The sequence below is a fragment of the Frieseomelitta varia genome, unplaced genomic scaffold, assembly GCF_011392965.1.
Source record: "Frieseomelitta varia isolate USP_RPSP 00005682 unplaced genomic scaffold, Fvar_1.2 scaffold_847, whole genome shotgun sequence".
Lineage (NCBI taxonomy): Eukaryota > Metazoa > Arthropoda > Insecta > Hymenoptera > Apidae > Frieseomelitta > Frieseomelitta varia.
In genome coordinates, this window is record NW_025110642.1 from 34,761 (window position 1) to 60,268 (window position 25,508).

General features: G+C 35.0%; 1 long non-coding RNA gene across 2 annotated transcripts in view; it reads left to right on the forward strand.

The window, feature by feature from the left end:
• The window catches only part of LOC122536541, a 104,585-nt gene that overhangs the window by 9,937 nt on the left and 69,140 nt on the right, over positions 1–25,508 (forward strand). For both annotated transcript variants that reach the window (XR_006308414.1, XR_006308413.1), the window contains exon 2: positions 23,759–24,876. This is a non-coding gene — a long non-coding RNA (uncharacterized LOC122536541). The remainder of the gene's footprint in view (positions 1–23,758; positions 24,877–25,508) is intronic.

Genomic DNA, 25,508 nt, shown 5'->3' on the forward strand with positions numbered 1-25,508 from the left:
ATACTTGAGAGTAATTTGTACCAGCAAACACAACGAAATCTTCAGTCTTTGGTGAAGCAGTCTAGTTACTGCAATGATATTTAATATACTTATTTAATATACTTAGTCTTTGGTGAAACAGTCTAGTTATTGCAATGATATTTAATATATTTATTTAATATACTTAGTCTTTGGTGAAACAGTCTAGTTATTGCAATGATATTTAATATACTTATATATTTTTTAATTATATTTGTTTTACGTTTGATATTATTTATAATATATGTTTACATTTTGTAATATATTTTTGTATTTAACTGTAATTGTATCGTGTTTGTATAATATATAGAGTGGGCCAAAAGTTTTCTCCTACCATTTTAATAAAGCATCAACAAATATAAAAAAAAGCTAATTTCATTAAATATATAATAAAAAAAGTTATTTTAGTAGCAAGTGATTTTTGCAATAGATATAATAGATAATAATATAACATATAATAATGAAACACACATTAAATTCTTTCAATTTCAATGAAGGGTAACAAGTTGTTCTTAATGAAAAGCGACTTTCACTGAGTATGAAAATTTTTCAGTTTCTAATACAGTTAGCCTTTTTTTTTTGAATCGAGTATTGTACTCCTCGTGATTGATTAACATTTAATTTTGGATTACATTATGTAGAAAGGAAAATGGAGCGAAAGGAGGTTGTACAAAGATCCTCTTTTTTTCTTTTTCTTTTTAAATTATAAATAGTACGCTTGGACTGCTAAACTAGGCCAATTTGATTACTTGTTGTAACGAGGACAATTTAGTATTAATTTCTCACTCTCTATTCCTCGTATTTAACAGCTTTATTGACCTTGTACCATCTATCAACTTATCTTTCGTTCATTTTTTGGTTCTGCACGTCACACGTCTTTCTACTATTAAATAAAATTAGAAATTACAAAACTGAGATCCTGGCAGGATCGTTTCTGTTTTTTAATATGTCTCACAATCAAAATGAATCTTCAATGAATGTATAAATGAATCTACAAGCAGATGCATTAATACCAGCACTCTGTATCTTATCAATATAATCTATGTATTTGCACAAGAAATGTATTTATACCCCTAAGAAGACTACAGTAATTCCTGTCATGCCACAGAAATTTTAGTCATTCAATTCTATTTCTCATTTCATACCTTTCCTCGAAACGAAAGGCAATAAAATTCAATGGAATCGAACATTCCAAAATTGAGCAATGTGTGAAACAAATTTTTCTCGCATCGAATATATTTCCCAACGATTTGTCGTTTAAATCGTGTGAAATTTGGCATAAAAGAATTAAACCCGAGAAAAATGATCAAAATTATACACATACAGGGCGTTTCATTATTCAAGATGTGAAAACATTTCATTAAAGAGGATTCTAAAGTTCAGATCTGTTTGCTAGATTCACGATGCAAGTACGATGCCTTTTTCAGAACAGGGACAGTGCGAGTGCAGAAAGTAGATTTTTAGCCACTTGCTTTTGGCCACTGATTGCGGACCATAACGAGTGGCCAAATACAATAATTCGTCGCTTTCTTTTCGAAACTCGTCGGCGTGATGATCACCGGACAGAAATTCCTGAGGGGTGATGAATTTGTTATTTGTTTTGCCTGTGTTATGCTTGAATATACTTGAAACTATGAGAAAGTATTGCAATTTTGGGGCAGGAAAGTTCTCGACGTGCCTGGCACGTCATTCCAAAAACGCAAGAGGTCAAATATGTATACTTTCTAGGAACCAAATTCATCAATCGACTTCATTCATTCGTTTTCACAGCGAGCGTGATTTGCAAAACCAAGGAAATAATAATAATAATAATAATAATGATAATAATAATAATAACAACAGGCGGTTCGGCGCGACTCTGGTGGGCGACGATCGCGCGGTGTCGCGTGGGCCAAAGAACACGTTGCGAAATATTTTTCAAACGGCGGTGAAAACTGGCTACGAGCCGCACCACTGACTACGTGGTACTGCTTACACCTCGATGGAAAACGATAATCGACGAACCGTCAACGACAGGCACGTTCCGCGCGAGGCCTTTCGTCGCGTAGGCGTTTGCTTCTGCAACGATCTGTCTCCATCGTTCGAGGCGTAGAGGCTCGGAGATGCGGGTTCGTCAGGCTCGAAAACGCTGTGTGGTGGACGGTATATGAACGTGTGTGTCTATATGTGTGTGTGTGTGTGTGTGTGTAGGTGCGGTCGGAGCTCCGGTAACGGCACTTTGCACCCGGCGAGGGAAAACCGACTATTCGCGCGGCGAAACGACGATCGCCCGGAATCGATAATTCAGTCGCGACAAGCCGCGTATATTCCATTTGTCGCGTTGGCCGATTGAAATAATCCGCGCTGTCGCGTAACACGGGCACTCCGCAGGATCTTTTTACGACGCGATTTTTATGCCCCATGTCGGTAGGTTACTTCCACGGGGCGGAAGAATGGTTCACCGCGAGGCACACTGCTTGCGTACAGGGTGTCCGAATATATCGATAGATTTCGAAGAAAGTAAAGAAATTCCCACACCTTCGATTTTGACGAAGATGAAGAACCTGTAAAATTCTGATCTGAGGGTGAAGAAGAATGTTTTCTACTGGTCATGAAGGCCAATAGCTCTCTTGGGAAAAAGTTTCCTAATCGTTTAACATCGCGGACGAATTGATGAATTTGATGAATTTCTACGCTTTCACAGGTGGAGAATGACCTCCTGTTAATTATTCTTTTCTATCGTGTCTGGAATTAATCGAATTTGATTGATACTTGATGCGAAAAGATTCTGTTTTTTGTTTTCAAATTTATTTTCTCCAAACAGAATTACTTTCTCCCTGTATCGCCGATAGTGGGACAATCCTGTACAGGCGCACGTGGACAATTTTATTAAAATGGCCGCGGTGTGAAATCACTCGAGAAACGAATTTAGTTTCATTTAAATTTGATAAAATTTAAATTCTCGACGCTTGGACAATCGGCCTTTGATCATGAAACATTCTGCGTGTAAACCTCAATGATAATGACAATTTGAACGATGATGGTCGAGAGACAATCGTGTCTTTGTTTAAACGGAAATGAATGTGAATTTCTGTGACGAAAGTATTCGTATGTTTTCAGCAATTAAAGTAAAGAAATATTGACGAATGTTAGTTATTCTAGCGTTAATATGTACAGTGGATAGATATTGGTAAAGAGACTAAGCTAATATTATAATGATTATAGCAGAGTCTTATAGAAGACTCTTGGCAGAACCATGACTTTAACTGTGTAATTTTAAAGGACGTGTGCGTGTTTAAGTATGTAATTTCAGAGGATTATGTAATATTGGCTTGGTACTCGTTCAATATTCTAGTGTATGCCTGCATATATAGCTAATAAATATTGATAAAATATCTGTGACGAGTTAATTCGTCTCGTGTGCTGAAGAAGTATATATATATATATATATATGTATATTCTCAAATGACAAATATCGATCCGTCATCCTCAAATTTCGTTGTATAGTTAATTCCTGCATACCTGGATCGTGCTATACAACGACGGACATGCTTTAAAAATACTTTAGATAAGGGAACCGCTGTTTGTATTAAATAAATGTATGTACTGATATCAGGAAATCTATGTATTGAGTCATCTCATAAGTTGTCGTTGTCGTTGGTTTTCGTACCAGATAAGATAAAATGAACCGCCGGCAATTGATCAGTGATGAATTTCCTCGTATTTTTATAGTTCGTTATCTTTCTCTATTCTAAGTACGAAGAACCGAGTAGTTTAATTTATCACAATATTACGGATATCATCCACCTTCGTACTATTGCACAGTTTAAGTAAAAATTTCATCTTTCTCCTCGAAAATTATATATATATATAATATTAATATATAATATATTATATTATATATTAATAATAATATTATATATAATATATATAATAATAATAATAATAATATATATAATATATTATCATATATATTATATATATTATATATAATATTAATAATATTATATATTAACCGTGTATCAACATAACGTACAAATGCAAATTTACGAACGATAAAATAAAATAACTGTGGTTACGGTAAGAATGCGAAGCTATTTTTGTGTTTGGGTTAGGTTTGAATTAGGTTTGGGTTAGGTCTGGGTTAGGTTTGGGTTTCATCTTTCTCCTCGAAAATTATATATATAATATATTAATAATATTATATATTATCATATATATTATATATAATATTAATAATATTATATATTAACCGTGTATTAACATAACGTACAAATGCAAATTTACGAACGACAAAATAAAACAGCTGCGGTCACGGTAAGAATGCGAAGCTATTTCTTTTTTCATTATCAGTTTCTTAAAATTTATCGAGTTTGTTAAGGAGTTAATACTCAAACGTTGCATTATACCCGAGAATAATAAAGTAATAAAAGTTTCTTTCGACGGAGTTCTTTTTAAAATTCGAGTCCTTGGCGACTCATCTTTCGCGCGTAGATTTTCTAAAATTAGAGTTAAAATATTCTCTGAAATATCCTGAGCTTCATAACGCATACAAGTTAATTAGTAGTTTTTAAAAAAAAAAAAACAGAAACTGTCGACCAGCATTAGAATATACATAATTCTACTGAAAAAAGGAAAGTGATGGTGACGCCTCCGTCGAACAAACTTGGTGAAAATCCCACTCGAAACGGAACGAATTTCATCTCGGAGAGATCTTTTTTTCGAATAACGAGCAAGAAGTGAAATAGAGTGGAAGTGAAACGGGACACCGTGTATATGTATGATACGACGCGACGCGATACGGAGCGCATTCCTCGTGGGCTCGTACGGAGTTGGGTGGAAAGCGAGCGAACGTGCTCGCGGAACTAGCAGACGATCGGTTTAACTCGCCTATCGTTTCTCGGATCGGCCAAACGAAACCGTAAAGCTCGCGATAACGCATATCGTTAATCGGAATTAACGATAGCCACCGATTTATCGTTGTTGCGCGTCGCGTGCCACTGGCTGGCGCGCGAAGGAAAGCGCCGCGGAGCGGAATGCGGGGTTTAATTGGTTGTCCCTGACAGATGCAGCGCGCACAGTCGTAAAGATAAACGCTCTGTATTGGCCGGAAGTGACACGTGTGTAAATAGTTCGGAAGCCGCCATCGATCAACATTGTTACTACAGAAAGATCAGGAAAGTTAGAAAAATTGAGAGAGTTGTTTATTTTGAGGTTTGCTCGCGACGTCTTGACTTGCGGAGACGAATCAGTTTCTCAGAGTGTGTCAAAAATGGCACATGTGCGAATAAAGCAGTAGAGTAGAGTAGTTCAGAAAGCCACACTGATTAATTCCCTATATATATATATATATTTAATATTATATTTTAATATTATGTTACAAATATTATATATTAATTTTAATTTAATATTTATATTATAATTTTAATTAATATTAATATTATAATTTTAATTTTATATTAATATTATATTACAAATATTATATATTAATTTTAATTTAATATTAATATTAAAATTTTAATTTGATATTAATATTATATTACAAATATTATATATTTAATAACGAGAAAGTAGTGTTTTTTGTGGTTGGCTTGGTTATTGATTTGTATTCTTGATTTGTGGAAATGAATCTTCTGTTTCTTGAACGTCAAAAATGGCACACGTTCGAATAAAGCAGTAGAGCAGAGTAGTTCAGAGGCCACACTGATTAATTCCCTATGTATATTTAATATTATATATTAATATTATATATTAATTTTAATTCAATATTAATATTATAATTTTAATTAATATTAATATTATAATTTTAATTTAATATTAATATTATAATTTTAATTAATAGTAATATTATAATTTTAATTAATATTAATATTATAATTTTAATTTAATATTAATATTATAATTTTAATTAATATTAATATTATATATTAATATTATATTACAAATATTATATATTAATTTTAATTAATATTAATATTATATATTAATATTATATTACAAATATTATATATTTAATAATATACGAGAAAGTGGTGTTTTTTGAGCTTGGCTTGGTTATTGATTTGTATTCTTGATTTATGGAAATGAATCATCTGTTTCTTGAACGTCAAAAATGGCACACTTGCCAATATAGCAGTAGAGTAGTTCAGAAGCCACACTGATTAATCCCCTATGTAATATATTTAATAATATACGAGGAAGTGATGTTTTTTGAGCTTGGCTTGGTTATCGATTTGTGGAAATGAATCATCTGTTTCTCGAGCGTCAAAAATGGCACACCTGCGAATAAAGCAGCAGAGTAGTTCGAAAACCACACTGATTAATTATCCCTATATAATATATTTAAAAATATACGAGAAAATGATGCTTCTTGAACTTGGTTGTTATTTATGTTATCCTTCTAGGATAAATCAATTTATCTTTTGTTTCTTGAGTACTAGCCAAAAGTGATAAATGTAGAAATAAATGTTCGAAAGTCACACTTAATGGGTTTCCTGTAGTTTTTTGAGCTTGACTATGTTATCTTTCTGTTAAATTAATTTATAGAAATGAATTTGTTTCTTGAGCATTGGTAAAAAATGGCACATATATATACTAGTTCAGAAGCCACCACTGGTTAATTCCATTTATCAAAAAATACGAAAATGTGATGTTTTTTTGAGCTTGACTATTATTTACATCCTTTATTTATTTGCTTCTATGATGAATTAATTTATAGAAGTGAACCATTTGTTTCTCGAGCATCGGCCAAAAATGGCACATAGACAAATAAGGCACGAATAGTTCAGAGAACACACTGATTAATTTCGTACATCAAAAAAGTACGAAAAAATAATGTTGTTTTCTGAGTTTAACTATTATTTGCATCATCCTTCTATGACAAATTAATTTATGAAGATAAATCATTTGTTCCTTGAGCATTGAACATTGTGGTTACATAATGATTCATAAATTATTCAAATTTCCAGCTCTTTAGATTTGAAACTCATGCCACTCTGTCAAGGTAGAAAACAATTCGATTCTATTTCCAGATTGTTCATTATCGCTGCCAAATATCAAAGGAGTGCTCGATCTCTGTTTCTGTTGAAATCCGAATTACAGCTTTCGAACAATGCTCCCCAAATCCTTTCAACAATCCTTGCAATTATCTGACTTACTCGAATTTCAACTTGCAATTATCTGACTTACTTCGAATTTGTTTCTTGTGTAAACTTGCACAATATGTGCATAAATGTATCTCGCATTGCATTGCAGTCCCCGTACACCAAGGAGTAAATGAATAAATAAGAAACAAATAAACACGATCAGAAGGTTGGTTCTCGATTCTGTTTATCACAATTCATATTTTCCCGTATGAAACTTTTTAATAAAATATTCGCGAATTTCCTGCTGCGTGATACGTTACTATCTTCGATATTTTTATCTGCGGAACGCACTGGCAAAGTTCGAACACTGAACTTCGGTAACATCCTTTGCATTTTCGCTTTTCTCCGTTATTACGTGCACTCTGTACACCTCTGTTACCTTCCAATCTTCCGTAGATGCATAAAAATTTGCATCTACGTATACTGTACAGGGGTGGTTCATTTTAAATATCTTTTCGAATTGTAACGACGCGAAAAATATCTTTTTTCGCCTGACGCGAATGGTATCGAAAGGCTTGTAAAGAACATTTCTTTGTTTTCCAAGATTGATCACGATGGAGATAAATTTATACGTAGAACATAAATTTTCAAAATCGTGTTCTTTATCTGAACGTATTATTTTTTCATCAGCTGCACGATGCAATGAAGAAAAGAAAATATATATAATTACGTGAAAATATCAATGATTTGAAAAAAAAAATATATATATATATAAAATATATGTAATATATATGTAGAAATATAAATAAAAAATAAAAGAAAATATATATAAAATGTATGTAATATATATGTAGAAATATAAACAAAAAATAAAAGAAAATATATATAAAATATATGTTTTATATATGTAGAAATATTAATAAAAAATAAAAGAAAATATATATAAAATGTATGTAATATATATGTAGAAATATAAATAAAAATAAAAGAAAATATATATAAAAATATATATATTATAAATATAAATATATTATATATATTATAAATATACATAAATATAAATATATTATATACATTATAAATATATATAAATATATATATAAATATATATGTATAAATATATATTTTCTTTTGGAAAAAAATATTCTTACCAACTATTCGCACCATTTTGATACCGTTCGTGTTAAAGAAATCATGCCTCTCGCGTCGTCACAATCCGAGAAGATATCCAGGTGAAATGAATCACCCAAAATTTCCATTAACACACGAGACACCTCGCAGACGGGAGAAATCAACGATCTCTTTCGCTCCCGGGATTTCGGTCGACTGTCGAAATTGAAACAGCCGCGTCGAACGCTCGATAAACGCTCGTTTAATTGTGCAACGGATCTCCCCGAACTCCGTGGGAGTTCCGCGCCGAGCATAAATATGGTTATCTAAATTTCAAATCGGCATCGGACACGCCTCGACGGAGGCGACGTCGTCGGTAATAGCGCCTGGCGCGATATCGGAGGGAAATTCAACGAGTCGCGTTTATAACAGGGAGGGTGGCAGAGGAGAATGATTCCCCGACGTTTGTCAAACGTTGCATCGATATTCGGTAGCTGGCGTAGACAATCGTAACGCTCTCTTAACGAGAGAACACGGACTCGAGATACTCGCCGTGTGTGGGTGCTCCATTTTCTCTCTCCGTGAATTTACAAATCTCCAGATCTCGCCTTCGCTCCGCGCGTTCGAAACTTTGCACTTTCGCGGCTTTCCACGTTCTTTGGAGGGAGTCCAAAGTTTTTCCAGCTTTCAAGGGAGAGTGGTCCATCGAACGAGCTTACGAGCGAGCGCGCGTCACACATGTTTTCGATTCGCCATGCTGGCATCTTTCACACACAGTGGTATTTCTGCCTTTATTTGTGCGCTTCGATATTAACCCTTCAGTCAATTTCGACGCGTTTCTCTTCTAAAGTTTGTACAATAATGTATCATAGTGCCATAAAGCGGGATAAAATAAACGTATATATGCTTAACACGTGTGCTGAAAAATGCATTGTGAATGTATTTGCAGAATATACGCACAGCGAAGGATCGATAATTTAAATTCATACAACCTTCGTGAAAAAAGGAATCGTATTAGAAATCCACAATTTAAAATAAGAGTGGATCGTTGTTTGACCTTTTTCTCTTTTTACTTGATAAGACTGCAGCGGAAGGATCTAATCGCTAAATTTCTTAGTCTCTCTCTAGGTAGAGACGTTCGAACTTGCGAAACATTTCGAAAAGATGGGATTTGCAGTATTTCGACGCGGAAATATCGCGAGCAAAAAATATAATAGCAGAGAATGTTACCAACGAAGTTACAGGAGTTCAAAGATCGACATCTTTCGGCTATTATTCTCCCATGTTTTGCCATTCAATTTTGCTTACAGTGACCCCTTTAATTTCGTAGAGTATACCGTATCGAGATATTGGAATAAAATTTCGGGCGAGCTTGTAAAGTCTCTTGCAAGAATGGCGCTTGTAGGATATCCAGATCCAACACGAACGAGAGATTCGAACCTACTTGCGAGGCATTCTCGATGCCATCTCCAGCCAGTTATATCGGTACGAATGCACGTATCCACCAGCCCGGGAGGTGAACACCGAGGTGAATGTGTCGAGGGCCGACTACATCCTGCAGGGACTCCACGGTCACGAGTTCATACCCCCAAGTGCCATAAGTATCTTCTATCTGGCGAACGTATCTGGCTGTTTAGCGAACGTGCTTAGACACCCATTCCGCTTAGTGCGCCACCGAGAGAGCGTTGCTAAGATGTTCCCCTGGGAACCGACGCTGCACACGCTCGAAATCCTGTCCCCTTTCTTCTCCCTCGTCGACAAATCTCGTTGCCGTGAATTTTCCTCTTCCCATTCGCCCCATTAGAGGGGGGGGGTTCTCCGTTGAATTTCTGGAAATAAACGCGCTGCTTTTGGTAGGTGTCTCATAGTCGTAAAGTGTGACTAATTGTTAAAAAAGTATCGACTGGTCAGAAGAAAATTATTAAAAATCAAGATTCACGCGTGGGAAATTATCGAAAGAGTGTAGCGAGACGTTGTTTGGAATTGGAATCATTTTTAAGATACTTTGACTATAGCAAGAATAGGGTATTATAAGCGTAGGAGGAATGATCCACAGGCAGAGATAGTTTAGCACTGCAGCAAGCACAAGTATTGTAATAGTTTTACATCTGTAAGTTGTCTCGTTCAAATAAATCAGAGTTGTTTTACTATTTAACTATTTCGCTGACTGTTTAGCTATTTATTTCAGCTACTTCCCCCTCCACTTCATTTGCTTAGCAGGGATTTGCGTAAGCGACAGACTGAGAGATAGTGGGGCACATGCACGGCGAGGAAATTTCAATGTAGTGGTGAGATCGATGCAGTGGAGGGGGTAGCGCTAGCGATGAGGAAAGTAGGGGCAAGGGCCGCCAGTTAGCCATCTCTGAAATAAATAGTTCTATCAAGTATCACTTTCAACCTCTTCGGAGGCAAATTTTTAATTTCGATTGTAACAAAGGAATTTAATTTATTTTAATTCGCGACAATTTGGGACTTACTTTCTGGTTAGCAAATTTAATAACAAAGAAATTTAATTTAGTTTCATTCGCGACAATTGGGATTTACTTTCTGGTCAGCAAATTTAGTAAAGGTTGCATATTTATTTTTGTAACGGTTTCAGGAATGAAAGTAGCTTTTTTTTTTTTTATGAGACGTAAATTAACTGTCCGCGTATGTAACTAAGGGCGCGGCGAAGAGGTTAATTAATTAAATAAAATACGCCTACAACGTGACAACATGTCCGCCTAGATCGAACAGAGCGAAGACACAAAAAATATAAAGCTGACAAAATTAAATGCTGACTACTTTTATCAATTTTTTTTTTTTTTTTAGCCACGTTCTTGCACAAGTCTCTGTCGCAGTTTTCGGGGAATTTTTGACAAGTAGCGGAACTTTATCGCCCCTAGTTATAAAATGTCCACCCGCGTCAACGTGCTCGAGACACGAGTTTCGGCGTTTACTTCGGCGGACACGGGGAGAATGATCGTCCAACACACCGATACTCCTCGATCCTCCTCGTGAACGAAAATCAGACGAAGCTCGGTTACGCTCGCATCCGACGGGCGTGTGTGTGTGCGTGCGTGAACGCGGTAAATGTTTACGTAGGCTAATGTAATACGGGTGGTGATGTCAGCGAACTGATCGTACAAGAGGAGGAGGTTGGCCATATTACCGTGATGCGTCGTCGGCGTCACAACGCGGCGAAATCCTTGATAAATCCTTTTTTTTTTTCTTCTTCTTCTTCTTGCCTCGCCGTCCTCGATCGAATCACGACATTGTTACGTCGCGAATAAATGAGACTGCGAGTGCAAAGCCTGGCCCGTTAATCGGGGTGAAAATTTTCGGTTGATCAGCGTTTAATGAAATTAGTTAGAAGCGATTTGACTGAATGAGTAAAATGATTGGTTTCTGGCAATTAATAAATAAAATTAAGTGATTGATTTAATTAATATGTAAAATAAATCGTCGGCCGTTGATGAAGGGAAATTAATCGAGTCGAAAGATCGGCGATTGATTTAATTTTATTATAATTAATATATTAAAAAATTAATTAATATATTATATTATATAATATATATTAATATATAATATATTAGTATTATAATTATTATGTTAACAATTAATTAATATATTATATAATATAATATGTATTAATATATGATATATTAGTATTATAATTAATATATTATATTATATAATATATATTAATATATAATCTATTAGTATCATAATTAATATTAATATTAATTAATATATTAAATATTAATTAATATAATTAATATATTACATGAAAATATGTACACATGATGATGAAACATATATACATGTGCATATGTGTAAATCAAATATATATATATATATATATATGTAATTTATTCAATTTCGTTATTAAATTTTGAATATCAGACTGATCGGAAGAAAATACTAAATTACATAATATAGATTTCTTATTTTTGAAATTTTCATCGTCTAATAATTCCAAGTCACTATAATCGTGTGGCGTTGTGCAGTTAGTTGGTGGCTTGTAGTAGATTGGTGCCCTCCCCTGCCAGACGATCACGTTCGAAGCCCGGGAAAGCTCGTGCTCTCTCCGATCTTCGCGTAAATCGTTCGAATTCCCTCGGAATCGTTGAAATTCCACGAATTTCCAAGTCGTACTCTCCCGTATCCCGAAGGAAAGTTTCGTCTTTAACGATACCACGTTAAACGCATTCGGCTCCCTCTCTTTTGTGTTACGATTCTGAAACGGCGGACAGTGAGAATCTCTGGTCGTTGGGTTTCGAACCTCTCGCAGGTATTTTCTATGGCGCTCGGGATAGTTTCGAACGTTTCACGAGTATTTTTCGGAGGTCGAAATAATAAAACTAATACCAAAGTAAAACTCAGATTTCGTCGTTCATCAATCAATTCGCAAATTCGACGAAATTCTCGCGCATTGTTTGCACGATAACACGATATGTGTTTTTTTTTCATTAGGACGAGAGTTGCATTTAATTTATTTAATTTAATTCAATTTAATTGATCAACGGGAAAAGAGTTACTTTGTAAAGAAGATTAGATCAATTTTCTTCTCCATCTTTTGTATCTCAATCATTCTAGAGTTATTAACCTGTTACAGTTGCGAAAATGATAATATATATATATTGTACAGAGGGTAGTCCAAAAAACATTTCCTAAAACAAATCCGTAATTTCCTTTTTATTATATTTATATTTTCATTTGATATTGATTTCTTTATTTATAATAAGCTCAATTTAAAATTAATAAAATTAGTTTTTTCTTAAGTTTAATTTAAAATTAATAAAATTAGTTTTTTCTTAAGTTATATTATATAATATATATTAATATATTAGTATTATAATTATTATATTAACAATTAATTAATATATTATATAATATAATATATATTAATATATGATGTATTAGTATTATAATTAATATATTATATCTTAAGTTTAATTTAAAATTAATAAAATTAGTTTTTTCTTATTTTGATGTTTTATTAAAGGAAACTTATTGGCCCACCCTGTATGTGTCAATATACACAATATATTATATAAATATACACACATGTATAAACAATATAATACAATATATATATTATATATATCGTTATATCGATTCATGAAATATTTAGAGCTTTTTCAGAATAAAAAAAAAAAAAAAAAAAAAAAAAACTAAACGGCGTTGCATCGAATCAGTGTTAATTGAGGTAGCGTTAAACGAGGTATCAATACGTCGTTCAAATTCAATTACAGGCAACGTGTAAAACTCTCGTAAAGCACTGCGGTGAAGAAAACGTGACGCGTAAAACCTGGTCTTAGATATCGGACTGAACTTGCTATAGTACCTACGTGCAAGCGAGGAGCATAACCGATAATCGATGGAAAATTGTCGATAATTGAAATTGATAACTTCCTCGACGACAATCCACATTTGATTTCACTTTAAAGCGTGAGGGCTCAACTCGGACAATCCTGGGTTTATTTTAGCATCGAAAAAACGACGACTGTGCTTATCTGTGTTCTTTAAAAGAATTGTAAAGATCCGAACGTTTGTAGAACTAAATTTCTAACTAAATTTCATCATAATCTTCCAAATTGAAGTTTCCCCTTAAAACGTTGTTCCCCTACTTGTTTCCGTTTTTTTTTTCTCTCTTTGAACAAAACATCGTGAAATCGTTCGATCGATCTGTCAGTGGCCATCATCCGAAGCAGCACGATCAATTTCCTTCCAAAAGTGGAATCCACGAAAACGCGGTGAAAGCAAGTCGAGTAAACGTGATTCATTTGAATTGCATTTTGGAGGGACGTTTCCACTTGATTAACGAGCGTGTGCTTTCGCGCGCTTACAGGTGTTCGTGCAGATCGCTGCTCCATCGGCCTGCAACATGAACGAAACCGTCGTGTGCCTATGCTATTGCTGTTGCCACGCGTTGCATATTTCACTTTGCTTCGCTTCGCGTGAAATCTTTCGTCGAAATAACACCAAATCTACCCGTATTGGTCAAATTGACCGTTTTCAAATCTTTGCGTACAACTTTTTACATAGAAATACTGAATGGTTTGAAAGAAATCATAACTTGTTCATTTTTTTTTTCTTCTGTTTTTTCTTTTTTTTTATGTTTTTCACACATAATAGTGAAATCTATTAATTATATTTCCAAATAAAATAATAAAAAATTTAAAAAACATGTGTTTGCTTCATATCATTCGGTCTTTCAGTGACCTATACATGGCTATTTATCTTTGTGACTTTTCCTAAAATTTATGATATTTACTCTTCGAAAACTATATTTAGGGATCGATTCGGGAAATGGTCTGTCGGGATAGAGGTGCTGTCAAGTTACGAACGTGAATGATCGATTTTTTTTCTTTTTTTTATGTTTTTCACACGCAATACCGTGTAAAGCAATCTGTTAATTATATTTCCAAATAAAATAACAAAAAATTAAAAAAACACGTGTTTGTAAAAGTCATTTTTGTTTCATATCATTCAGTCTTTCAGTGACCTATACATCGCTATTTATCTTTGTGACTTTTCCTAAAACACGTCGAAATTTATGATATTTACTCTTCCAAAGCTATACGGGATCGATTCGGGAAATGGTCTATCGGAATAGAGGTGCTGTCAAGTTACGAACGTGAATGATCAATAACAATGTTTCATTGCAAGAGTATATACGCGGGCCGTGGATTTAAGCGACACAGTGCAATTTTATAGCTCCGCAGCGTGTAACAAAGGTTCTAAAGTGTTCCCCTCGTTTGTTTCAAGTTATAAGAACGCAAATTTGAAGAACGAGGAAACAGATCCGCGATACTATGCTGCACGTCATATTTAGCGTATCATTCCTGCGAATATTTATCATTGAAAAAACATGAGATGATTAGAAAGAAATAATTAACATAGACGAGGAGTGTTGAATAGAACGGTGAACAGAAGATTTTCCAAAGCTGAAAATAAGACGACGACCTGTTTGATTTTGACACATCTGACGAATTAGAGTCATCTAACGAATCATAACGAGAAGAATATCTTGAATAAATGTGGAGTTGACTATTCTCGACGTTTCAAGTGAAAAATGTTACTTCTTCTCAAGGCAACGTGACCAGTCACAGTAGAAATAGGTAGTCGCATGAAATATCAGTAAGTTTAGTGTTAACACGCACCTGCTAATTCCCGTGAACACGTACGAAATCATTTTTCTCATGTGCCTAGAAACGGGGACGATCCTCCGAATGGCGGACTGGCGATCGATTGAACTCTCGAACAAGCTTCGTTGAATTATATCGTAATAATTTCTGTTGGATATATTAAATATCAAGGTAAAATTCTCATTTTATCCCGTATTTCATATTTCTCCTGTGATTTACGTTCTTTCCGCGTTTGATCGCGTTTCGCATACCGACGCGCAAGTGCCGTTTTATTAAATTATCGTTTATTGCAGGAAAAGTTAAAAGGAAACTTTCGCACACACGCGTCACATTTTTAGCCCATGAATATTTTATTTATTAAATTCTCGTATATCGTTTGTTAAATTTTTGATGTTTACTCAATTTTCTAGCGCCATGTTCAGTCAAGCAGTATAAAAGTTTTATGTGTTATATCTGACTCTTAGCGTTTGGCTCTTTTGTTTTGTATAATTTCTTAATTCTATTAGACATGGAATTTATTAAATCTTTAACGATATTGAATTTCAAGTGATAAACTTTCTCTTTAAACTTTCTTGATTAATTGCTGGATCCGGTAGGGACAAGTTCTATCATCCTGCGATCGATAAATTTTGAAGTCGAGCAACGCTGACATTCTGTGTTCCATTTAAATCGATCCACTTGACTATGTCAAACTATCGACGACACGAAGATGGAATTACTTTGAGTGAAATTTGTTTTTCAAATTATTTTGGAAAAATAAAACTTTTGTCCTCTGAAATTATTATTTCGAATGAAATTCTTCAGGGGACAATCTGAACACAAGAATACTAACTTCCCTTGTCCCTCATACGATAGATTTTTACAAAATTAAAATATCTCACGAGCATAGGTTAGTATCCTTTTTATCAGAGGATCTCGAGCTGTATCGATGAATGATTAAAGTGAAATGGAACGATTCCATTTTTGAAAAAATGAAGGCCACCTTGAAATCTAGGAGACACCTTCAACTAGACAAATTTAGTATCGTAAAATATCCTGTTCGAAACAGAACAAATTTTATTCGAGATATTTGTGTATATATCAGTATATAGTTCAAATGGCAGATGTTCGAGTGGATCGGTGAAAATGGTATGATATCCTATACATCTCTGTAATATTTTTACATCATCTTCAGACCTACATCAACGCGTATTCGTTTTATTTTCGCATGGAACACTATATGAATCGTTCAGAAGCCTTATCGACCAATTCCGCGAATTGAAAAAGCAAAAATGGCAATGTCGTGAGTGACAAATAAAAGAATATTATGTATTGCTCGTCCAATATCATTTTCTTGAAACGAATGAACTTGTGAAAGCAAGTCGTTCGTTTCTTGGGAATTGAGCATCAATCATCTGTGCCTTTCTAATGAAGCAGATCGCCGATTTTTATGCATTTACAGGAAATTCGAAATTGCAGAGACTAGTATCCAAAGTACAATGCTTTTCACGATATTTCTGATACGTAAATGAATTTTCTGACGAGATTCTATTCTTCTGATTGTGTCGAATCTAGTACTGAAATTAAGAAATTGGTGAAAAATCGAGTTACAAATACTCGTACCTACATCTTTATAAATAATACAACTTATATAATATAATAATAATAACAAACATAATGTATATAATATAATATACAATATAATATAAATAATAATATATAATTATTATTAAGTATATGTTATATTATATTATATTATTAATATTAATATTAATAATATGTTAATATGTATAATATAATATGTTATATTACATTATATTAATAATATAATATAAATAATATATAATTATTATTAATTATATGTTATAATAATATATAACATATGATTCATATAATATAATATAAATAACATAATAATAATAATAAGCATAAAAATTATAATAAGAAACACGAACTAAAATCTAAGCTTTCATCGAAAAGCAATCGATCAGATGTTCTCAATTTCGCTCGTAAAAAATCGCTTTTCAAAGCACTACGGCCGCAGCGAGTAATACTACATGGTATCAGCTTTGCATGAATCTCGCATCATACAATAAGGATTCTCATAACTTGCGCATTCATGAATCCATATTTTAAACTCATCTCCTATCCCAATACCATCTACCACTAAATTTTGATTTAAAATGACCGCCTGTATCATCGGGAACGATGTGTCTCAATGTATTTCGAAAATTCACGATTTTTCCGCCGAGAAGCTGAGATTTTCTATCTCGCGTGTCAACTATTTCTATTTCGTCTCCAGCTTTCTACCAACTTTTGTCCTGGACTACATCGTCGGCGATGTTGCTCGAAAGTACAACCGAGGAACGAATTCAGTATCGTTCTTCCGCGAAACTCAAAAGTTGCGGTCGCCGAGTTTCGCAGGAAGGAACGGCAGAGGAAATCGAGTCGGTAACTTTCTGGTTTATGTACTTACGACGTTTCCTTTTCTCGAATGTAAACGCGTGCCTCGGAGATGCGTTCGCCGCGTCTCGGATAATTTCGTATAACGACCGATACGGCGACGATGTCGAACGTTTGAACGTTCACTTGAATTCGATATTTGCCAATTAACAGATATCGTTTCGCACGTTTGACTTGTGAGAATGAAGATACATAACTCGAAGACAGGTTTACGCTGTAGCGATTCCCGTATATTAACGTATGACTTTCGAATATTAACGTATGACTTTTCTTTTCTGTCATTTTACTAAACTTCGAGTACATTTCATATAAATTTTATATTTAATTTTATATCATAACTGTATATAATATATATATAATATTATATAATATATCATGTTGTTTATAATATATATTATAATGTATATTATTATAGATTTGATAGAAATTTATTACTTCGCGTTTCTTTCATTTGAGTATCTTTGTCTTATTGACATTTGTTTTGAATATTATAGTAAAGACAGATTTTTAATCTATTATTATAATATTTTAATCAAATATGATAATATATATATTATTACATTATATAATATTATTATAATATTTTAATCAAATATTATAATATATATATTATTACATTATATAATATATTATATATTAATATAATAATTAATATAATTACATTAATAATATAATATATATTAATATAATAATATATATGTTTATAATGTATATTATTATATCACATAATATATTATGTTATTGTAATTGCTTATAATATATATATATATATATTATACATTATAATTTGCATTATAAATTTTATATTTAACCTTATGTTTATAAATGTATAAATTTTCGTCGTTCTGTTCGTTCGAAAGCAGCAGGTTTCGAGGGATCGTATCCAAACCAAGACCAATCCTACTCTGTTGGCAAACGTTTTCGTCGGTGTAGTTCACGGTCATTCGAATCAATACCCGAATGTCAACCAGTCGACACACGTACCCGCGGTCTTCATCGCCAAGAACAACAACGCGTACATTTCTTTTCTTTTTTTAACACGGAGGAAATCTCCGTTCCTCCGGGGAGCGCCGGATTTCTAAACCTTAGATTTCTAAACTGCTAAAGGCTAAAAACCTTCATCGGTGATCTACCACCGACGCATGGGGGAGCTCGGAGATCCTTGAATGCCGCGTGTCTGAGTACGAGGCACGTCCTCTGGGGAGAACTGGCGCACGTGGCCCCTACTTTTTCTGTCGGGCGATCCCCACCACTGCATCCATCTCTTTAGCTTTGGCTTCTTGTTAGCTAAGTCAAAGGAAGAAAGAAAAAGAATGCAGTGGAAATCAGATCTGGGCGAATGTCACTTCGAACAATGACTTTGCGAGCAAATCTTTTGAAATAATAATTCTTCAGCTATTTGGCGAATAATGGATTTAATGATAGGTCGCCGATTTGATCAATTGAAGAGATTTAGAAAGCTGGGATGCGAATAATATTGAGAAAATAATAAATCGAAGAATTATTTGAGAAAATAATATTTATTTGACGATTGAAAATCTGTCTTATTACTGTAATATTCAAAATAATTGTCAATAAGATAAAAATATTCAAATGAAAGAAACGAAGTAATAAATTTCTATCAAAAGTCAAATAACAAATAAAGATTCTAGCAGATAGTAAATAATTCTCTTCAAGAAATAACAAATAACTCGTTCAATTGCAAATATATTATTAAATAATATATATATATATAAATATATATACATATAATAATATATATTATATTAAATTTAATTTTTATATGAAGTATTTCATAACATAATTCAATAACACTTGATGACATAATAACATTTCACAAATAATTTAATTCTTAATTTAGAAATAAAACTATCTCTGAAATGACATTGAAAAGATAATGTTGAAGATAATGTTTGAAAAATTTGTCAAAACGTTCAGATCTGGTGGGGAAAAAGTTCGCCGCTTTTGCTCTGGGCCCCTTCATTTTTACTTTCTTCACTGGTGACACCGACATTTCCGCAGGGCCCTCATTTATGTCACGTCACAGTCTCATTCACAGCGCGTCTTTTTTTTTTTTTTTTTTGAGAGGAAGATGTGACATACAGATATGTCTGTCACAATTTTTGGAGAACTCACAATCTTTTTTTTTACGAGAAGGCTGCCGGATCGCAAAGCTGCGAGCAGTTTGATAACATCCATTTATTTATGACGAATGATGGTAGTGTTGGGGTAAGCAGAGGAAGGGCGAGGAAGGATGAAACGTGACCTGGCATCGAAAACGATATCGCTTACAGTCTTTGTTTGGTTCCACGCGGGTTCCGATCGGATTGCAATTAAGATAACTAATTTATCGACTCGATATGATCGACTTGACGCCACTAGGAGATGAATCTTTTCAGGGCTGACGCGTCTGCGCTCAATTCTGCCGCGTTTTTTTCATCATTTATTTAATGGGAGAAAAGACAGGCAAAATAATGTAAAGTAACAGAAAACGAGCAAACAAATGCAACAGTGAAAATGTCAAAGGTACAATATTGTGCCACGTTTGCGAAAGAGGACGCATTTATCGTGTTTAATCTGAGATTTCAATTGATCGAGATCAAAGTCTTTAACGATCTTGTTGGTTATATTACAAACATTGGATATGATTTTTGTATGAATTTTGGATTTAAGGAGAGAGAAATCCCTAAGGTATCCAGAAGACGTTTACTAAAAATTCTTGTGATAAATGCAATCGATGTCTCCAAAGTCAAAAAGCAAACTTACAGTTTAAACAAAATTTAAACAAATATGACAGAGTTCTTATTAGTGAGCGCGATTTTTTGCATTATGTTTTGCTGTTGAACCTTCTTCGTGATCTTGTCTTTAAATCCTTTTCCTTGCTCGTTGAACTGAAGCGTTAGATTAAAATATAAAAATCCGAAGGAACGTCGCGGGGTTAAGTGTAAGACTACTTTGGGAGTAATGACGGATATTCGAATCTTACTGTTAGTTCCGAAGCGATTCGAAGTTTTCCAATATTGTGCAGTTTCGAGGTGCAGGTGGTAACTAGGCTCGTTGCGCAAATTACGAGACTGTGGAGTAGTTGTTGTAAGTAGCATTAGGCACGAGAAATATTCTATCATTTAAACTGCGATAATTACAATTCGTCACTGTGAAGACAGTAATATCGAAGATGCAAAAGAACTAGAGAATTCTTGACGAGCAGCTATGTAACAAAACTAACAGTAAAAAGCGTAGAAAATTATAACAAAAAGTTTCAATTGCTTGAATTATTTTTAAAAATAAGTCTCAACCTTTTCGATATTTTTGTTTTTTTGAGACGTCCCGGAAAAGAGTAATAAATCACTTTGGAAGAATGTCGCTGAAGCTGAAATTAAAGAAAAATTTCTATGTTATTGTTAAAGAGAAAATAAATTTACTTGTTCAATATTTAAAAATCTTACAAACACGAAATTTCAGCAAAGTTTCAGCGCTACTTAGTTTCACTATAATTAGCATAGAAGAAAATTATTTATTTGGTTTCTACCAACTAGCAGACTTTTCAAGTATACTTCGAATGAATCGCGTAAAATGATAGAAAGTTAGGATTGGAATGAAAAAAGAAGAAGAAAAAAAAAAGAAATTAGGAATACAAAGTGTCGAGGCTCGAAAATCACGGTTAGTTTTTGTGTCTGTTGGTTAATTTTTCAGTCCTGAGAGTCTCCAAGGTTTTTATAGATGTAATAGTATTCAATAAATATCTCGCAATTTAATTCCATAGTCAAACATTTTGCTTCCAAGAAGGCACAATGCACGTGATACACAGAAACCTGTAAAGAGTGTTTATTACGATGTACCATTCTGTTAAATAAAACGAATTTCTGTTTGTTCAGTCATGTTTTTAAAAGGCAAGATTCCCTAGTAGAAGATACGACGATAGTAAATAACCAGAAGAATCGAGAGTGCACGTATGATAAGCGAAAGAGAAAAAAATATAAAATAAAAGGAACGTTTAAAATATCTGCGTTCATTACGTGAAAACAAGCGTCTATCTAAATTCCAGCTTGTTTGAACTATAATTCTGAAAAAGTTTCAGAGCGCATAAAAATCCGCGGCTCGTTGACGAGCGACAGTGACATTAGTGATAATCAGCGAGATGGACACGAGACGCAGCCATCTCGAACGACCCACGATCGAATGAATTATCCGTCAGTAATGAGTAATAAATTATTATCTACCAACAAAGAGTGAATTATCCGCTAATGATAAATAAACGTATCTCTCTAGCAAACGAACTACAATTAATCACGCTCGACTGACCTGTCTTACCAGCTGTCGACAGATTCTATTTATCAACGAGCGTGACAACGCGTTCGAAAGAAAGCGCAGTCGCGACACGAATCTCGTCCGCTCTTAAACGAACATGGCACCGGCAATATTCGACGCCCGATTCGTAATTTTACATGTAAATATTATTATTATATATATACAGGGTGTCATGTAACTGGTGGTACAAGCTGGAAGGTGGTGATTCTACATGAAAAACTGAATGAAAAAATGTAGAATAAAATTTTTTCATACAAAGAACAAATGGCTTCGAAGGTTTATCGTGCACTTGATCAAGATTCAACTCAACGGATTTCATTATTATCTCTACTGACATTTGTAAACGTTTCCAATGTTCGTACGCGAGAGCACAGAATGTCTACTTTTCACCAATTTCTTTTTAGTTTAAAAATTGTTGAAAGTGATGTCCATGCACTTCTTGTTGAATTTCTATGAATTTAACATTTTCCAACGTGTTGTTTTGTAGTTTCAACGTTGCGAACGCTATAATAATTTTTTTCTTTTAATTGTTCAACGTTCGCTGTGTCGCTAGAATACACCATAGATTTTTAGTTTAAAAATTGTTGAAAGCGATGTCCAGGTTGTTGTACAACCGTGCACTTCCTGTTAAATTTCTACGAATTTAACATTTTCCAACGTGTTGTTTTGTAGTTTCAACGCTATAATAATTTTTTTCTTTTAATTGTTCAACGTTCGCTGTGCCGCTAGAATACACCATAGATTTTTAGTTTAAAAATTGTTGAAAGCGATGTCCAGGTTGTTGTACAACCGTGCACTTCCTGTTAAATTTCTACGAATTTAACATTTTCCAACGTGTTGTTTTGTAGTTTCAACGCTATAATAATTTTTTTCTTTTAATTGTTCAACGTTCGCTGTGTCGCTAGAATACACCATAGATTTTTAGTTTAAAAATTGTTGAAAGCGATGTCCAGGTTGTTGTACAACCGTGCACTTCCTGTTAAATTTCTACGAATTTAACATTTTCCAACGTGTTGTTTTGTAGTTTCAACGCTATAATAATTTTTTTCTTTTAATTGTTCAACGTTCGCTGTGCCGCTAGAATACACCATAGATTTTTAGTTTAAAAATTGTTGAAAGCGATGTCCAGGTTGTTGTACAACCGTGCACTTTCTGTTAAATTTCTACGAATTCAACATTTTCCAACGTGTTGTTTTGTAGTTTCAACGTTGCGAACGCTATAATAATTTTTTTCAATTAATTGTTCAACGTTCACCATAGATTTAACACGACCCCATAAGTAAAAATCCAGTGACAGGTCCGTAGATCGTGGTGACGAAAGTATTCTTCAATTGCGGCCGATTTAGTATTGGTTGTTTTCGTGAAAAAAAAAAATTTCTCGCTCCACGACTGAACTGCTATGGTACTCCATCTTGTTGGTAAATTAAATTTTTCCGAATTTCAAGAGGAATGTCTCCCAATAATTGAATTGAATCTTGATCAAGTGCACGCGTACTCGATAAACATTCAAAGCCATTTTTCCTCGGCAACAGAGCTTCTGTGCGTGAAAAAACGTTATTCTATATTTTCCGTACAGTTTCTCATGCAGAACCACCACCGTTTCCCGCTTTGCAACCACCAGTTACACGACACCCTGTATATAAATCTATTTACCAAATGGTGCTCGAACTTTGTCTAACTTAGGCAATAACATCGGTTGGCGAGAAAATTAGAGAGAAAATTGGGAGCAAGAGACCAAGACGAAGGTGACGGAAGACACAGCACTTTCCCGGAGGTGGGAAGGTCAGAGGTCGGAAAAGTGCGAGTCACGAGAGAGTTTTTCAATTAACGTCGCGGATCGTCGCGTGGAGACTAACCTCGCGGGCGACTAGCGTTCGATCGGAAGCGTTCCGGTCTGATCGACCGGAAGCGTCGAACGTCATCCTCCTCGTGCCGCGTGTACGTGCAACGAGTCCGAGTCTGCGAGTGAAAAAAAAAAAGAAAAAAAAGAAAGAAAGAAAGAAACCTCGCTGGGAATGATTTAATTAAACGAACTGGCGAGTAAACTCGAGAGATAGCGAGTGGCAGCTCCTCGAACGGAGCCAGCAGTTTCCACCGCCGCGATAACCAAGTTTCCAACCGGCGAAACGGCCAGAGGAGGGGGGGGGAAGATCCTTCCAGGGAACTCGGAGTGAAGCGCTGGCTTGGAAAAGCGATTATCGAACCGGCCTGCCTATTAATTACCGGAATTGCACAGGGAATTTCCGCGTGGCGCGCGGTATCGAGGTGGAAGCGAAATAAAGAAGAGGAGGACGACTTCACGGTTCGCCGAGAGAGACGCGATCTCGCCGATTCACGACGACGTTTGCTCGCGGAATAGAAAAAGCACTTGGCGAGGTTTCGACGGAGAAATTTGTTTGCCGCGAGAGAGAGAGAAGACGACCAAAGTGGATTTTGCTCGAGCGTGTATACGTGTTTGATACGTGGTGGTGTTTCGAGAAGTGAAGGAGGTGGTGGAGAAGCCGTCGAACGACAAAGTTATTAGCGAGAAGAGCGTCGTTTCTAGCGGAGGCACGGTGTGAGAAAGAGTGTTAATCAGCGACGGCGGCGGCGGTGGCGGCGGGAGGATATAATGGCGGTTCGTTGAGAGCTGGTACACACGGAGGGAAGGTCACGACGTTCGTTCACTCAGACGACCTGGTATGACGTGACGAGAGGAGAACGCTTTGGTGCACTTCCATCGGCGAGTATTCCACAAAGGAAATCCATCATGAGAGCGTCTCGAGTAGCTGCGCTGCTGTTGATCCTCTGTTACGCCATCGGTGAGTCGAGTTCCTTAACACTCGCGCGTTTCGACCTGATTACCCGCTTTTTATTCTTTTTTATTTCACCTTCTCTTTCTCTTCCGGCAGTTTCTCTCCCTCGAGGGACGAAATCCTCGTAAAAACGAGATCTCTCGAGCTGTTTTCCTTTTTTTTTTCTCCTTCTTCTTTTCTTTCTTCTTCTTTCGAAACGACGTTTCGCGGTCTCCGGTTCGTTTCACTCGAGAGACGAGAGAGAAACATCTCCAGTTCGCGGATCGAACGGCAAATTGATCTGATCTCGGGCCGCGTCGCGAGTCGATTTGATGCCTCTCGTCCGCTTGCGCCGCGCACGAAAGACGAGGCGAGATTAATCGCACTTTCACGGTCGATCGGCGTCGCAATTGCTTTGTAAAAGAAATTAAATTGTGATTTATACGTCTGATTTCGAGCGTGGCTAGTTGGCATGTTCCTTTTAAGGAGTCCGGCTCCGATCGGGAACGCGCCGGCTTAAGGCCGTTTACTTTCTCGACCCGTCTCGGGACGTGTAAACTGTGAGGGCTTGCGCAGCCTTGGCGAAGGCGGGCGAAATTAGGTGAAAGTCGATAGGTAAAAAAGTCGAAAAGTAGCTTTTGTTGTTTTTTTTTTTTTTT